Raw genomic sequence first — 15,633 nt, 5'->3', positions numbered from 1 at the left:
TAAGGAAAATATTCATCCACACGGTAGAGACAAACGAACCAGGTTGTTAGCGCTGAGTCATTAGGTAGTTTTAAGAGATTATACGAATTTATGGACAGGGATGATAGGTGGAAATACGCAGGCATGTTTGAAATATGGACCACCGCGCGTAGGCCTATTATTTTCTTGCACCAGCCCTTATTTTCTTACATTCTTACTTTAGCTCTTAATATGAAATCAATTATTCTTCAATTTCCCTACTCCACAATTAAAAATGCGCATGACAAACAGTATAATTAGCATATTTAGGTCATAAATATTGGTGGTAGTGGTGATGGTGGTGGTGACGAAAAACAGAATGGAGGATAGAATTAGAAAAGTCATTTAATCTCTCAAAACAGAGCTCACTTGTCACCTGGGGGCACTGATGTGATTCCAGGGATGCTGCAGGTGTGAGATGTAGATGTAGGTGTGGATGTGTAAGGCTTGGATGGTGTTAGAGATGAGGGATGCTGTATGGAGTGAGAGATGAGGAGGGAAACTGAGTGAAAGATGAGGGAAGAGGCTGACTGAGGGATAAGGAGGCAGGCTGTGTGGAGTGAAGGATGAGGGGACAGGCTGTGTGGACTGAGAGATGAGGAGGGAAGCTGAGTGAAAGATGAGGGAAGAGGCTGCCTGAAGGATGAGGGGGCAGGCTGTGTGGAGTGAAGGATACTGTGTGGAGTGAAAGATGAGGGGGAATGCTGAGTGTGAAGACCTGGAGATGCTATGAGTGTGTGAAGAAAGGCAAGATAAGAATGAATGCTGAATATCTGAGAATACCTGAAGTGTGTGTGTGTGAATGTATGTGTTATTTATATGTGGAGGAAGACACAAAAAAAGAAAAACAGTCAACACATGGAGATGCCGAGTGTGGAGTAACATAAGGACGGACAAAAGGGAAGCTGCAAGGAGCCATCAGGCCTACACATGGTAGTCACTGGGAAGGAAGGCATGGCAAGGACAAGCATCACAGAAAGAAACCACATCCACTGTCACAAAAACTGGAACTGACTCGTAAACTGTCCAACACAAAGAAAAAAAAAATAAGACAAACAAAATAACAATAAAAAATAAATAAATAAATAAACAGTGACATCCTGATCCCAAAAGCTGATAAATACACTAATGAACATTGAAGGAGAGAGAGTTTCCAGTCAGTTTGCATACATTTCTTAAGCACACATGGAATGATGGTCCAGCTTAATCAAAGCTTCCTACTGTGTTAACACCAATCTGTACACATACTGGTGGTGAAAATACACATCCTTATCTCCTGTAACATACATATCATTCTTAACACATTGTACCCACTCCTACACATCCTACCTAATGCATCCTTCACACACTACCTTCCTTCCAAATCATCCTTAACCATCCTCACACAGTGTACAGGATATCCTAAGCCTCTCCTACACATCCTTCACACACTAATCTCAGTGGCGGCTCGTGACTGTTACTGATGGGGGGGCTCTCACATTCAGACAAATAAAATCTTAAATGCTTTTATTGTTATTGTTTAACATACCATTGATTGATAGATTATAAAGATAAACAGCTAATTATTTAATTCTTTAGGTCTTATCCTAACAGTAAATGTTTGACTTCCTTAGTGCTAGCTTAGGCTATTTGAAAAGGAAGTCCATTCTCCTGTTTCTGTTTTGTGCAAACAGACCAATAACTTTTTCATTTAAACCTGGCATATTATTCATAGGAATCTTCTCTATTGAAATCATGGCATGTGCATTTAGCCTCTCCATCCCTGACAAATTGAAAAACACGATCGAAAATAAGACCGACGCAAGAACACTCACCTAGCCACAACAACCGAGACAAGACTGCGCTGGTAGCAGTCCACACTCATCATTATGCCCGGGAAGCCTCTCCCCATTTCTCCCCGCTTTGGTATCATTAAATAGTAAATAATTTCCGTACTTCCTCACTGTTTTGCAGTATTTTTTTTTTTCATATGAGAACTGGTGTTTTCATGTGCATGATAGTCAAACATAAATAAATTAACATTATTTTCATGAATCCTAGAAATCAACTGGGGGGGCTGCAGTCTCGCAGTCCCTATTGACGAGCCGCCACTGACTAATCTGCCGCCCTACATATCCTTTGCCTCTCCCACACACTCATGTATTTCAAATTTCCTTTCTGGCAAATTCTACTCACAAAACTAATATATCTGTACTTTTTGGAATGGTCGAGTTTTTTTATTATCATTAGTCTGAGCAATGGGGCCTGTTCTCTCTCTCTCTCTCTCTCTCTCTCTCTCTCTCTTTCTCTCTCTCTCTCTCTCTCTCTCTCTCAAGTACAACAGGAATGAGATGCAATCATACAAAAACCATTGCAATAATATCCTTAAAAATAACAAGAATCACATCTTAGTACTAATCTTCCAGTAGTGAACAAGATATCAACAGTAGTGAAAATAAAAGATGCTTGAATGAAGTACAAATCCCTCTCACACACACACACACACACACACACACACACACACACACACACACACACACACACACACACACACACACACACACACGCACACACACACACACACACACACACGCACACACACACACACACGCACACACACACACACACACACACACACACATATGAACCTCAACAAATACAGCGACTAATATTTTTAACTTTTGGGGTGGAAATCCTCAACAAATACAGCGACTAATATCTCGGGGTGGAAATCAAGAGTAAAAACTGCCACTTTCTTTTGCCATACAAGCAGAAGAGTTGTAGCAGGTCTTGGCCCACTCACACCCTGAACAGGACAAGGATGACAACAGGAAGTATAAACTGATTAACCGTGAAATTAATGTACCAAACCAAAAAATCTAACACATTACTTCTATATTTATTTTAGTTTACAATGGCATAATATATATATATATATATATATATATATATATATATATATATATATATATATATATATATATATATATATATATATATATATATATATATATATAAACACCACTGCTATATTATTTTTCAATTTTATAACGATCTATAGAATGAAAAAAAACTATTTATATTTTCTAGTTTACAATGACATAAAATTTAAAGAAACAATAATTTCTCCTCCATTTTCTAGGTTACACTGATACATCAACTCAAAACACATCATTTTTTTTTTTTACTCTACTTTACGCAAATTAATCTAAACTAAACATCAATCCCTTTCTTTTACAGCTTTGTACTGCTTTACATTTCAGTTCATTATAAATCTCTCTCTCTCTCTCTTTTAGCCTTTTCCCATTCATATATAAACTCAAACCAAACTTATTTCTTCTGAACTAAAAAAAATTGCTATATATCCCACCATTATATTCATCTCTTATATTCTTTCTAATTAACAAAGATACATCCCCCAGCACACACACACACACACACACACACACACACACACACACACACACACTAAGCCCCACTGTTCTATATATTCCAAAACACATTTTTTTTTTCATTTCACTTATTCATCTTTTATCATTTTATCTACAAATCAGCAACTCAATTTCACTTCCTCATTATCCTTCCCAGACAAAAAACATCCTTCACCACATCCAACTGGCATCCTATGACCCTCCTACCTGGCTCCTGTCTTGTCCTCAGGTGTTGCAGAAGTTAAATAATTGATATTCCAAATATCATCAGACTGATGATGCAGTCTTATTCTTGGTTTCATACCACCATCAGCACCACCACCACCACCACCACTTGTCTTAACCTCCTTAGCTCCTATTTTCTTCTTAGCCGGCAACGTTTTCTTCATCTTGTACCCCGGCCCTGTCGCTCCACCCTGCCCCCGCCCTGGCCGCCCCAGTACAAAGCCCCCAACCACACCCCAGGAGTGTGCAGGGCCAATGTTAGGGTTGCGCCAGGGCAGTTAGCGTGGGGGCATCTGGGGGGTGGGTAGGATGCCACAGCCAGACCCATAGTACTGGCCGTCCTGTTGGTAAAGTGTTGGAGTTAGTGTTGTTACTGCTACTACTACTGCTGCTACTATTACTACTACTACTACTACTGCTACTGTTGCTGTTGTTGTTGATGTTATATTACTTTGGTGCTTTTTGTTTTATATAGTGAATTGTTATAGTTCCTAATACTACTACTGCTGCTGCTGCTACTGGTCCTGCCATTAAGTTTTATATATGGATTTAATCTTTCTTTTATACAGTTAAATAACATCCTGCTGTCACTATTATTACCATTACTACTTTGACCAAGCTACCTTTACTACTGGTATTACTTCTACTATTACTACTACTACTACTAATAACACAACTAGATATTTTACTGCTATCTGTACTATGATCAAACTATCACTACTACTACTTCTACTAGTACTGCTGTTACTCACCCAGTCCATCCTCCTCTTCTGTCTGCCTTCCCAGTCTTGCCCACTGTGCCTCTTCTTTCTGTGAGGAGACAGAGTTACAACCCACACACCCAAGGAACCTGACCCAGCCTATGCAAGATGACCTTTGTTAGCTGAGAGGAGAGGGAAAGAAGGAAACAGATGCAGAAGAGGAAAGGAAACCAGAAACATTTAGGCTGATGCAAAGATATGGTTTGAATAATAATGAACAGGATATATCGTGATGCAATGCTATTTTCATTTTGGCTCATTGTTTTTTTTTTTTTTTTTTTTTTTATGTAGGAAGGATACTGGCCAAGGGCAACAAAAATCTAATAAAAAAAATGCCCACTGAAATGCCAGTCCCTAAAAGGGTCAAAGCAGTGGTCAAAAATTGGTGGATAAGTGTCTTGAAACCTCCCTCTTGAAGGAATTCAAGTCATAGGAAGGTGGAAATACAGAAGCAGGCAAGGAGTTCCAGAGTTTACCAGAGAAAGGGATGAATGATTGAGAATACTGGTTAACTCTTGCGTTAGAGAGGTGGACAGAATAGGAGTGAGAGAAAGAAGAAAGTCTTGTGCAGCGAGGCCGCGGAAGGAGGGGAGGCATGCAGTTAGCAAGATCAGAAGAGCAGTTAGCATGAAAATAGCGGTAGAAGACAGCAAGAGATGCAACATTGCGGCGGTGAGAGAGAGGCTGAAGACAGTCAGTTAGAGGAGAGGAGTTGATGAGACGAAAAGCTTTTGATTCCACCCTGTCTAGAACAGCAGTATGAGTGGAACCCCCCCAGACATGTGAAGCATACTCCATACATGGACGGATAAGGCCCTTGTACAGAGTTAGCAGCTGGGGGGGTGAGAAAAACTGGCGGAGACGTCTCAGAACACCTAACTTCATAGAAGCCGTTTTAGCTAGAGATGAGATGTGAAGTTTCCAGTTCAGATTATAAGTAAAGGACAGACCGAGGATGTTCAGTGTAGAAGAGGGGGACAGTTGAGTGTCATTGAAGAAGAGGGGATAGTTGTCTGGAAGATTGTGTCGAGTTGATAGATGGAGGAATTGAGTTTTTGAGGTATTGAACAATACCAAGTTTGCTCTGCCCCAATCAGAAATTTTAGAAAGATCAGAAGTCAGGCGTTCTGTGGCTTCCCTGCGTGATATGTTTACCTCCTGAAGGGTTGGACGTCTATGAAAAGACGTGGAAAAGTGCAGGGTGGTATCATCAGCATAGGAGTGGATAGGACAAGAAGTTTGGTTTAGAAGATCATTAATGAATAATAAGAAGAGAGTGGGTGACAGGACAGAACCCTGAGGAACACCACAGTTAATAGATTTGGGAGAAGAACAGTGACCGTCTACCACAGCAGCAATAGAACGGTCAGAAAGGAAACTTGAGATGAAGTTACAGAGAGAAGGATAGAAACCGTAGGAGGGTAGTTTGGAAATCAAAGCTTTGTGCCAGACTCTATCAAAGGCTTTTGATATGTCCAAGGCAACAGCAAAAGTTTCACCAAAGTCTCTAAAAGAGGATGACCAAGACTCAGTAAGGAAAGCCAGAAGATCACCAGTGGAGCGTCCTTGACGGAACCCATACTGGCGATCAGATAGAAGGTTGTGAAGTGATAGATGTTTAAGAATCTTCCTGTTGAGGATAGATTCAAAAACTTTAGATAAGCAGGAAATTAAAGCAATAGGACGGTAGTTTGAGGGATTAGAGCGGTCACCCTTTTTAGGAACAGGTTGAATGTAGGCAAACTTCCAGCAAGAAGGAAAGGTAGATGTTGACAGACAGAGCTGAAAGAGTTTGACTAGGCAAGGTGCAAGCACGGAGGCACAGTTTCGGAGAACAATAGGAGGGACCCCATCAGGTCCATAAGCCTTCTGAGGGTTTAGGCCAGCGAGGGCATGGAAAACATCATTACGAAGAATTTTAATTCGAGGCATGAAGTAGTCAGAGGGTGGAGGAGAGGGAGGAACAAGCCCAGAATCGTCCAAGGTAGAGTTTTTAGCAAAGGTTTGAGCAAAGAGTTCAGCTTTAGAAATAGATGTGATAGCAGTGGTGCCATCTGGTTGAAGTAGAGGAGGGAAAGAAGAAGAAGCAAAGTTATTGGAGATATTTTTGGCTAGATGCCAGAAATCACGAGGGGAGTTAGATCTTGAAAGGTTTTGACATTTTCTGTTAATGAAGGAGTTTTTGGCTAGTTGGAGAACAGACTTGGCATGGTTCCGGGCAGAAATATAAAGTGCATGAGATTCTGGTGAAGGAAGGCTTAAGTACCTTTTGTGGGCCACCTCTCTATCATGTATAGCATGAGAACAAGCTGTGTTAAACCAAGGTTTAGAAGGTTTAGGACGAGAAAAAGAGTGAGGAATGTACGCCTCCATGCCAGACACTATCACCTCTGTTATGCGCTCAGCACACAAAGACGGGTCTCTGACACGGAAGCAGTAGTCATTCCAAGGAAAATCAGCAAAATACCGCCTCAGGTCCCCCCAACTAGCAGAGGCAAAACGCCAGAGGCACCTTCGCTTAGGGGGATCCTGAGGAGGGATTGGAGTGATAGGACAAGATAAAGATATGAGATTGTGATCGGAGGAGCCCAACGGAGAAGAAAGGGTGACAGCATAAGCAGAAGGATTAGAGGTCAGGAAAAGGTCAAGAATGTTGGGCGTATCTCCAAGACGGTCAGGAATACGAGTAGGGTGTTGCACCAATTGCTCTAGGTCATGGAGGATAGCAAAGTTGTAGGCTAGTTCACCAGGATGGTCAGTGAAGGGAGAGGAAAGCCAAAGCTGGTGGTGAACATTGAAGTCTCCAAGAATGGAGATCTCTGCAAAAGGGAAGAGGGTCAGAATGTGCTCCACTTTGGAAGTTAAGTAGTCAAAGAATTTCTTATAGTCAGAGGAGTTAGGAGAGAGGTATACAGCACAGATAAATTTAGTATGAGAATGACTCTGTAGTCGAAGCCAGATGGTGGAAAACTCGGAAGATTCAAGAGCGTGGGCACGAGAGCAGGTTAAGTCATTGCGCACATAAACGCAGCATCCAGCTTTGGATCGAAAATGAGGATAGAGAAAGTAGGAGGGAACAGAAAAGGGGCTACTGTCAGTTGCCTCAGACACCTGAGTTTCAGTGAGGAAAAGAAGATGAGGTTTAGAAGAGGAGAGGTGGTGTTCTACAGATTGAAAATTAGATCTTAGACCGCGAATGTTGCAGAAGTTAATGAAGAAAAAGTTGAGGGGGGTGTCAAGACACTTACGGTCGTCGACGGAAAGGCAGTCCGACCTGGGGACATTTATGGTCCCCTCCCCAGATGGGGACTCCGAGGCTGGTGTAGGAGTTGCCATGATTTTAAAATTTTTTGAGTGAAGGGTGTGTGTGTTATTAGATGCTTGTAGTTTTGTGTGGAGGAAGAGAGTTGTCTTTAGAGGGCAGGCTGTGACTACCCCCTTGTGTTGTGAGACACAAAGGGAAACATTCAGTGAGGTCACAGCTGGGTTTAATGATAAGTTCACAGCACCCCCTGAACAGTGCTTTAGACCTCACTGGGAGTAATTATCGTTTCGGCAGGTGTCTACTGCCTCCTCCTGTTTGTTGAGAAAAACCAAAACATTTAATTCTTCCTTAAAGTTGTGAAAATTAAAAAGAATAAATAAATAAATAAAGAAATAAAAATATATAAATAAATAAAGAAATAGACAGAATATCAATGAATAAAAAAAAATATACCTTGATACTTAAATAAGATCATCAAACAGACCCACAATTACCATAACATCACCTACAAAGACCAAGCTTAACCCCCAACCTTTATGCAACACACTCCAAGGCACCAACACCCAACACACCACCACCTCCACACCCACACTGCTCAACACCCTAACAATGACCACCCCCCACACACACACACACTTACATAACACACTCTAAGCCACCCACCACCCCCCACCCCCTCTCCAGACTTACATTAGTCAGCACAGCGTTGAGAATATTAAGTGGCAGTTCAGACTCCAGGTTATCCATATGCCATGATGTCCGGAGCAGTGGCCGTCCCCTGCGGCGCCTGGCCAGCCACCCTGCCACTCCCAGGCACCATCTCCCCCTCCCATGGCTTCGACATCAGCCCTCTCCCCTGTGACCGCCCCCCACTGCTGCTTCTGTCACATGAGTACTCCTGTGATGACCTGAAGAGGAGGAAGTTTTTAATGACATAATAATAATAATAATAATAATAATAATAATAATAATAATAATAATAATAATAATAATAATAACAACAACAATAGTAATGATAATAATAATAATAATAATAATAATAATGATAATAATAATAATAATAATAATAATAATAATAATAATAATAATAATAATAATAATAACAAATAAATAAATAGGTTTGGGAAGTTTTGAATCATTGAACATACAGAAATTGTCTCCTGTTCTTTTATGAATCTTCTTTACTTTTTTGTCTTATTTTGTTGATTTTAAGCCTTTTCTTTTCTTGCTGTTTATTTGATTTTTTTTTTTTTTTTGGATAATGTTGAAATAGCACTAGTGTTTTTGATGTTTGCATTAAGATTAATTCCGTTCATTAGTCTCAGTGGCGGTCCCTTCATTCTGTAGGTAACAACTTGATAAGGCATCACACTCTGCCCAGAAACAAGCAGTCAGTGTCTGGAAATTATTAGGCAAGGATTACCACCATATTCCCAAAACTCTCATTACTTTTCATCATATTTATTGAGTTTTTAAGCAATTATTCTACTTTCCTCTGCTGGTTATTTTATTTTTTTACATGACCACCTTAGCCGTACCTGCCGCCGCCGTAAAAGTCACCATACTGCCGGCCGTACCCCTCACTGACCCTGCGGCGTGACTCTCAGCCTAAGCATCCATCAGACTCATCCTGCCTCACTCACTCCTGCAAAGAAAATAGAGATAAAAAATAACAATAATCATCTTTCTGCCTTTTCTTTCCTTGCATCTAGAATTACTAAACCACTTGGGGAAGATGATTCTTAGCAAGGCCCTAAATAATGCGTCACGGCAGCAGGGAGGTGGGTGTGGTGGCGTGTGGGTGGTGTTGGTCTGAGCGTTGTGGGGTGGTGCTGGGAGTCGTTACTGAATGGTATTATGTATTCTCATTCACACTTATGTTTCTTTCCTTTTCGTTGTGACAGCTATATCAAGCTTAGGGTGTTCTGTGGGAACTTCCGAGGCTTAAGGTAACTGTGTCCTGTCCTCTGGTGGTGAAATATACGTCTGTACTGTAGTTTTTAAATGCCCTTGCCTGTCACTCCACTACTACGCCGCGCCCTTCAAGTCGCCTCCAACAATACAATAAATAAAATATAATTAAACATTCTGGAATTGACGAAGACTCTGAGGGAACCTCTATAACTGGACTTTTCTCATATCCAAGGCATGTTTCTTTTATAATTCTCCACTAGCCTGTAAGGTATACTTCATCTCTCACTTCACACATACTCAGGGACAGTAATTATCTTCTATTTGAGCTGTAATCGTGGAATTCTCCTGGCCCCAGCAAGCAATGCAAACATCAACAATGGCTGCCAGTTCATATAACCGTCTTGCAATGGGTACTGTTTTTGCCTATATATTAAATCTCCCCTTTAAAACTTGGAAATTTTCTTTTTTAGCCATTAAAAATTACGAAAGCTATTAATAAGTAAAGACATATTAAGTTTATGGCTATTTCATGATTTTTTGCTTTGGGCCCAAATCATCTCTTTCCCTTACATATTCAAGAAAGTGATACAAAATTCCCATCCTTTTAATAATGACTCCATTTACTAGGCATAGACCATTTTTACAGCAGCAGGAAGAGAGGTGGCCAACTCGGACTATATATCAATAACAGAGCTGTCTGTGTAAGGTGATAGAATGGGTAATATTGAACAGGCTTATATATAAGGTGGGCCATGTACTCTCTGGCAATGTACATGGCTTCCTAAAAGGTCATTCCACAGGTCATTGTTTTGTTGAGTGCCTGATAAATAAGGATGCTACCTGCAGAGCTTTCGTTGATCTCGAGGGTGCCTTCGACAGGGCCAACAAAGATGTTATTATGGAGGAACTCATTCTCAAAGGTGTCAAAGATAGATTATTAGGATGGATCAGGGACTATTTTTACAATAGAACAGCACAGGTTTGGTTTCAAGGTGCAGTCTCCTCTGAGGAAGTCTTTGAGCTTGGAACACCACAAGGTGGAGTCCTTAGTCCAATGCTTTTCAACGTTTTAATGGACGAAATTGCGCGTTGTTCCTTCCCGCAAGGCACCCAGGTCCTCATCTATGCTGACGACATACTCCTCCAATGCCCCACACCCAGGACTCTCCAGTCAGCTCTGTCACAACTAGCAGCATTGTGTGTTCAAATGGGACTTGTAATTAATGAATGTAAAACCAAATTTCAAGCCAAAAGGAAGGTCTCTCGACCGCCCACTGTAAATAATGTTCCCATCCCTAGAGTTCATACACACAAGTACTTGGGTGTACAGCTGAGTTTCAGGAAGTCACTCCACGCTGTACACTATGTTCGAGACCTCTGTCTGCCACGGCTAGTGCCACTTCGGCTACTAGCAAACAGGGGCCTGGGGGCTGGCATTCCAGTCCTAAGGATGTTCTATATATCTGTTGTACAGTCCCTCATTGATTACACAGCCCCTTTTTTAATACAGTTTAGTGCCACCCAGCTCCGTCCCCTGGAACTTGATCAGAATGAAGCCATGAGAATAATTTTGGGATGCATAAGGACTGGTCAGATTGCAGTCCTCAGAGCTGAACTGCACCTGCCGAGTATTATGTGTAGGATATAGGAAATTACTTGTCGTACTGTTGGTCGGATGCTATGCACGGGCTCCGACTCTCTGAAGGGATCACTGACACGCCCACCCCCCCGTTATCGTGATCCTCGGACTCCTACAACTCCATACCTCAGGAAGATCTTGGGAGTTGTTACAAGTGTAGGTATAGCCGAGGCCTGTATTAACGTTGTTATGTCACCGCTCCAACCCGTTTGGAACCCTCACCATGTCACTGTTGATATTCACTCACTGCATCACCCTAAGAGGGACTGGCCCCCTCATGTGCTGCAAGACATGTTCATGACTAAATTATCCAAGTACCCCCACATTCAGGCTATTCATGTTTATTGTGATGGTTCAGTCAATGGCAGCAGGTCCGGATGTGGGCCGCTCATCCGCGACTGCATTTCTGCCAATCACCACACTCCATATTGTGGCGCCTCTCTGTATGGATGTATACTTCTTTGTTGACAGTCAGGCTGCACTGTATGCTCTCCAATCTACCTCCCCCATGGACTGTGATCTAGTTAATAAATGTCTTGATCTCATCCACACCCTAGAAGGTGCTGGTGCCATGGTCCACTTCACCTGGATACCCTCATCCTGCTTAATGAAAAGGCAGACTGTCTTGCTCAATGTGCCTTTCAGGATAACACAGTGGACCCTGGCACTGAGTACACTCTGGGCTATGTTAAGAGCAGCATGAAGGACTTTGTACATAGTAGCATTAGTGATCAGTTGGAGCTTTGTTGCCAGTACATAGTAGCATTAGTGATCAGTTGGAGCTTTGTTGCCAGTACATAGTAGCATTAGTGATCAGTTGGAGCTTTGTTGCCATAGGGGCAGTGGCAGTAGGCTTCTTCACTATGTGCGTGCCTCCCAGAGCTGTGCTTACACCTATGGGAGACACACTGCATCACATGACAGGGTGGCAATGAGGCTCAGATTAGGCTATAAATACTTTTGGGAAGTCAGTGCTTCTCCTGGTGAGTGCTGTGCGTTGTGTGCTGTGTGCTGCACCAAGGGGACGCGCTCTGCTTCATTATGTCACGGAATGTCCTCTCATTGCTACATTTAGGCTGCAAGGTCAACATGACTTGTATACCCTCATTGACCATTTCTTAGACTCAGCCACTCTCAGGGAAATACTCAAGGAAAATCCTACGTTTGCTCCCATACCGTAGGATATTTATGCAATAAGGTGTGCAATATCTGTATTTATTTATTTACTTATATTCTTGTAATGTATACTATATTTTTATATTTTTGATACTTTACCCTTAACTCTTTGCCCAGGGGGTGGGTGGCAAGGTCTGTCCTCCTCCTCTGTTGTATTTCATTATTAATGCAACAATAAATGTATCAATCAATCAATCAACCAATCAGAGAAAGCAGCACTCTGCTTACGCGCCACCCCGTCCATTATTGTGTTGTTTTGTTAGTATTATACCTCATCTCATTTATATTAGCTAAGTACTTTTTCATGTTTTATGTAGTTGTTTATAATATTAATATGTGATAATGTATGATAAGAGAATAACCACTGCAAAATGGAATAAAGGTTTGATTGCAATTCTGATTTTATGTTATTTACTAATCTTTCACAATTAACAGGATAGTGCATCATGTGCAGCAAAAAAAAAAAAAAATAAATAAATAAATAAAAATGAAAATAATAATAATAATAATAATAATAATAATAATAATAATAATAATAAAAATATGAAATAAATAAATAAATAAATAAATAAATAAACAAATAAATAAATAAATAAAAATTACAATAATAACAATAAAAAATAAATAAATATATAAAATATAAAGATGATCACCAAGATGAAGAAAGAGGAATACCTTGAAACAAATACTATTTTGGGGAAGAGTTCCAAAGTGTAATTCTTCTGATATTGAAGAACCATTCTCACTTGAACATTCTTGTACTGATGACCTCTTGTGGTATCTAGTGTTGGGTTAAAGAACATATGTTTAGGAGCAATAGTGCAATGACCATGAAGAACTTGCCAATACTTTATCATGTGACAGTTGAGTTCAGTAGTAGGTGTGGGATAAGCCTTGGCATCGGCTCCCACTAGCTGGTTTCTCAAGTCATGTTGCAATTTCTGTGCTGATTTGTATCTCATTTTCCAGATAGTTTTGATGTATCCTTTTTTCTCTTTTATATGTTTGATTCTTTGATCACTGAAAGTAATGTTTCTGCTGTTATTTCTTCTTTGTTTTGATAAATTGATTGGAAATTAAATTTATTTCTTATATTTTCATAAACTTGACATTCTAAAAGAAAATGTTTAAGTGGCGCAACAGTCAACCGTGAACCGGGTATAAATCTGAAGCTTTCAGTCTTTGGAAGTAATCCATGTGTTCTTTGTTTTACATGTTCTTTGTCCATTGTCCCTGAACAGCCTCCACCAGCCTTAGATCTGCAATATATCCCAAATTCCAGAAATTAAGATGAGCAGTATTCCAGTATCAATAGTCCTTCATGCTGATGCCTCTCACACACACACACACACACACACACACACACACACACACACACACACACACACACACACACATACGCACACACACACACACACACACACACACACACACACACACACACACACACACACACACACACACACATACGCACACACACACACACACACACACACACACACACACACACACACACACACACACACACACACACACACACACACACACACACACACACACACAGGAAGGGACTTCACATATGAAGAGAGATTGGAAAGGTTACATCTACCAATATTGAAAGAAAGGAAAGAATATATGAAGCATATAAGGGAGTGAAGAAAGTGGACCAGAATGACCCAATGGTTTAGGATACACATGATACTTGAGGACATGGAAAGAGGCTGAAGAAGAGTGCTTTTAGAAGAGACATCAAAATGTATAGTTTCCCTCATGGAAGTATTGATGTATGGAACAGTCTGGATGAGGATATAGTAAATGAAGAAAGTATACATGGATTCAAGGCTAACTTGGATATTAAAAGATATGGAGATGGGACAGCATGAACATAGCTCTTTTCCAATAAAGCATAATGAGGTAAATACTCACAAGCCTCAGAGCAGCCCAGCCTCACCATGCTACAAACAGCAATACATCTATACACTTCAGACTATGTATGTGTGAATCACTGAGTGAGAGAGAAAAGCAAAGATAGAAAGCCTTCAAAAACAGCCATTTCTTTGCCAACAGGAGACACACAAGCCTCTGGGCAGCCTGGTCTTTGCTGACACATGCTGATCCATTTGCTCACTTATTTCAGACTGTGTGTGTGTGTGTGTGTGTGTGTGTGTGTGTGTGTGTGTGTGTGTGTGTGTGTGTGTGTGTGTGTGTGAGGGAGTGAGAAATGTGGAGAAAGAAAGCCTTCAAATAGCCATTTGTGTGTGTGAGTGACTGAATGAGTGAGTGAGAGGGAGGAAGGGACACAGAGATCATTCAAAGAGTAATGTGTGTGTGTGTGTGTGTGTGTGTGTGTGTGTGTGTGTGTGTGTGTGTGTGTGTGTGTGTGTGTGTGTGTGTGTGTGTGTGTGTGTGTGAGAGAGGATATGATAAGTAGAGATAAAATGGGAGGAAGAGATAGTGTGTATGTGTATGAGTGTATGATACATATTCCCTCCTTAACAAGGATTACGCTGCCAATAAGGGAGGCATTTTCCCTTCCCTCCCCCCCACACACACACAGCAATGGTAATGAGTGTGGTGCTTGCCTCTCTGAAATTACAATGTTTACTGGCAACACTACAGTGCCTATGGGAATGTCTCCCTCCCTCACACTGACTAAGGTTCTCTCCCTCTCTCCTTCCCTTCCTTCCCCAGATTATGATACTTGGGAGTGTCTTCTTTCTCTCTCACTCATATTATAATACTTACTACCAAAACCACAGTGTGTAGGAGTGCGATGTTTCTCTCTTTCACACACACTAATGACTCTTACCTGCCTCTTTTCTCTACCTCAGCCACTCTCTACTCAAGCATTCACTGTAGCAGTAGCAGTAGTAGTAGTAGTAGTAGTAGTAGTAGTAGTAGTAGTAGTAGTAGTAGTGTAGTAGTATTCCCTGCATTGAAAGGTTACAACAAGGGTAACATTAGCCAGTCTTCCATGATCAGTAATCAGGATAGGATAAGAAGTAATGGGTTCATATTTGATCAAAGTTAGATATAAGAATGAGACAGGAAGGAATTGGTTGTCAAACAGAGTGGTGGATGACTGGGATATACTGGAATGAACTCAGTAATCAGGTTGTTAGTGCTGAGTCAACAGGGAGTTGTAAAAAGATAGTGTACTAAACGCGTTCCCTTGAAATATGTATTTTCTTTACGTTTCTAGTCTGAATCAGTCAGCAAGACCTG

General features: G+C 41.0%; 2 long non-coding RNA genes across 2 annotated transcripts; both read right to left on the bottom strand.

The window, feature by feature from the left end:
* Window positions 1-3,022: 3,022 nt before the first annotated feature.
* LOC135097805 (uncharacterized) lies at window positions 3,023-8,495 on the bottom strand. The gene is made up of 3 exons (XR_010266141.1): window positions 8,370-8,495; window positions 4,406-4,463; window positions 3,023-3,994 (listed from the first exon to the last, which is right to left on the bottom strand). It is a non-coding gene; the product is annotated as an uncharacterized LOC135097805 (long non-coding RNA).
* A 19-nt stretch (window positions 8,496-8,514) lies between these two features.
* On the bottom strand, window positions 8,515-9,978 carry LOC135097804 (uncharacterized). The gene is made up of 3 exons (XR_010266140.1): window positions 9,891-9,978; window positions 9,218-9,324; window positions 8,515-8,587 (listed from the first exon to the last, which is right to left on the bottom strand). It is a non-coding gene; the product is annotated as an uncharacterized LOC135097804 (long non-coding RNA).
* Between the last annotated feature and the right edge of the window lie 5,655 nt (window positions 9,979-15,633).

The sequence above is a fragment of the Scylla paramamosain genome, unplaced genomic scaffold, assembly GCF_035594125.1.
Source record: "Scylla paramamosain isolate STU-SP2022 unplaced genomic scaffold, ASM3559412v1 Contig32, whole genome shotgun sequence".
Classification (NCBI taxonomy): Eukaryota; Metazoa; Arthropoda; class Malacostraca; order Decapoda; family Portunidae; genus Scylla; species Scylla paramamosain.
Note: the sequence above shows the minus strand (reverse complement) of the source record. Positions and strands in the feature narration are given on the sequence as shown.